This window comes from Triticum dicoccoides, chromosome 6A, assembly GCF_002162155.2.
Source record: "Triticum dicoccoides isolate Atlit2015 ecotype Zavitan chromosome 6A, WEW_v2.0, whole genome shotgun sequence".
Lineage (NCBI taxonomy): Eukaryota > Viridiplantae > Streptophyta > Magnoliopsida > Poales > Poaceae > Triticum > Triticum dicoccoides.
Window position 1 is genome coordinate 511,129,186 of NC_041390.1, and position 2,697 is coordinate 511,131,882.

General features: G+C 43.3%; 1 pseudogene; it reads left to right on the forward strand.

The window, feature by feature from the left end:
- LOC119315934 overlaps positions 1–2,320 on the forward strand; it is an 18,404-nt pseudogene extending 16,084 nt beyond the window's left edge.
- The last annotated feature ends 377 nt before the right edge of the window (positions 2,321–2,697 follow it).

Here is a 2,697-nt window from a genome sequence, read left to right on the forward strand (position 1 = left end):
CCCATCTCTAGCCACCTCTCCTCTCTTCCACTAAGGCCCACTAAGGCCCATATACCTCCCGGGGGGTTCCGGTAACCTCCCGGTACTCCGGTAAAATCCCGATTTCACCCGGAACACTTCCGATATCCAAACATAGGCTTCCAATATATCAATCTTTATGTCTCGACCATTTCGAGACTCCTCGTCATGTCCGTGATCACATCCGGGACTCCGAACAAACTTCGGTACATCAAAATGCATAAACTCATAATATAACTGTCATCGTAACCTTAAGCATGCGGACCCTACGGGTTCGAGAACAATGTAGACATGACCGAGACACGTCTCTGGTCAATAACCAATAGCGGAACCTGGATGCTCATATTGGCTCCTACATATTCTACGAAGATCTTTTATCGGTCAGACCACATAACAACATACGTTGTTCCCTTTGTCATCGGTATGTTACTTGCCCGAGATTCGATCGTCGGTATCCCATACCTAGTTCAATCTCGTTACCAGCAAGTCTCTTTACTCGTTACGTAATACATCATCCCGCAACTAACTCATTAGTTGCAATGCTTGCAAGGCTTCAGTGATGTGCATTACCGAGAGGGCCCAGAGATACCTCTCTGACAATCGGAGTGACAAATCCTAATCTCGAAATACGCCAACCCAACATGTACCTTTGGAGACACCTGTAGAGCTCCTTTATAATCACCCAGTTATGTTGTGACGTTTGGTAGCACACAAAGTGTTCCTCCGGCAAACGGGAGTTGCATAATCTCATAGTCATAGGAACATGTATAAGTCATGAAGAAAGCAATAGCAACATACTAAACGATCAGGTGCTAAGCTAATGGAATGGGTCATGTCAATCAGATCATTCAACTAATGATGTGATCCCGTTAATCAAATGACAACTCTTTGTCCATGGTTAGGAAACATAACCATCTTTGATTAACGAGCTAGTCAAGTAGAGGCATACTAGTGACACTCTGTTTGTCTATGTATTCACACATGTATTATGTTTCCGGTTAATACAATTCTAGCATGAATAATAAACATTTATCATGATATAAGGAAATAAATAATAACTTTATTATTGCCTCTAGGGCATATTTCCTTCAAGATTTGCCACAAAGCTAAGTCCTGCTTGAATCCTCATGGTTTATATACTCCTCTATCTGTTCCGAATACTCTGTGGGAAGATATTTCTATGGATTTTGTTCTTGGTTTACCATGGACTAAGAGGGGGAGTGACTCGGTGTTTGTGGTAGTTGATCGTTTTAGCAAAATGGCACATTTTATCCCATGTCATAAGAGCGATGATGCTTCACACATTGTTGATCTGTTTTTCAGGGAAGTTGTGCGGCTACATGGAGTACCACATACGGTTGTGTCAGACGATACCAAATTTCTGAGCTACTTTTGGAAGACCTTATGAGGAAAACTTGGCACCAAGCTCCTATTTTCCATGACATGCCACCCACAAACTGATGGACAAACTGAATTTGTCAACCGGACTTTATCGATGATGCTGTGAGCAGTCCTCAAGAAGAATTTGAAGATGTGGGAAGAGTGCCTACCTCATGTGGAGTCCGTGTATAACAGGGCGGTACATTCGACCACTAAATTTTGCCCATTTGAACTTGTTTATGGCTTCAAACCTATTGCTCCCATCGATCTTTTGCCTTTGCCACTACAGGAACGAACTAGCCTTGATGCAAGCAAGCGTGCTGATTTCGTCAAGAAACTTCATGCCCAGGCAAAGGAGAACATTGAGAAAATGACTAAACAATATGCGAAGCGGGTAAACAAGACCAGGAAGAAGCTGGTGTTCGAGCAAGGTGATTTGGTCTAGGTACACCTTCGGAAGGACCATTTTCCAGAGCAACGCAAGTGCAAGTTGCAGCCACACAGCGATGGACCATTTGTGGTGCTCGAGAGGATCAACGACAATGCATACAAGATCGATCTTCCAGAAGAATATGGTGTTAGCCCGACCTTCAATATCTCCAATCTTTCCCCATACTTTGGGCCTTTAGAGTCGAGAACGACTCGTTCTCAAGAGGGGGAGGATGATGAGGACATCCCAACCATGGGCACCACACCACCAACCATCAACGGTCCAATCACAAGAAGTCGCGCAATGCAAATACATGATCAGGTGAACGCCAACTTAAGTCTATCATTTGGCCTTGAAAACATGGTTGGGCCTTCACCCCCTTTGTTGTTGGTTGAACTCAGGTGCGATATCAAAGAAGGCCAAACACATTTCAGTCCGTGCAAAACAATGTTTTATGATGAGGAAACAAAGTTAGGAATTCATGAAGAATGAGTTGTCTACTAAAGAAACATTGTTGCGATTCTGACGAAACAATGTTTTGCATGAGTTTGGATATCCCAACTTGTGAAAGATTTCCAGAACTCGAGTTTTCTGCTGAATCAAACATTGTTCGACCCCAATAAACAATGTTTGGTCGGGAACTACCAACCACCTCCAACGAGAGTATTCCAAAAGCTACCTCATTAATTCTTGAAGCCATTTAGTCAAACAAAGATGGTTCCCTTTCACACCTAAGCTAGATCCAGAAGCTAGTTCTCTTTCACACCTATCCAGGGGGTTGTCCCGATTATAAATAGGCTAGCTCTTCCCTTCGTTGGGGACTTCTGCCATTTCTATCAAAGACCAAAGACATAGACTCCTCCTGAGAT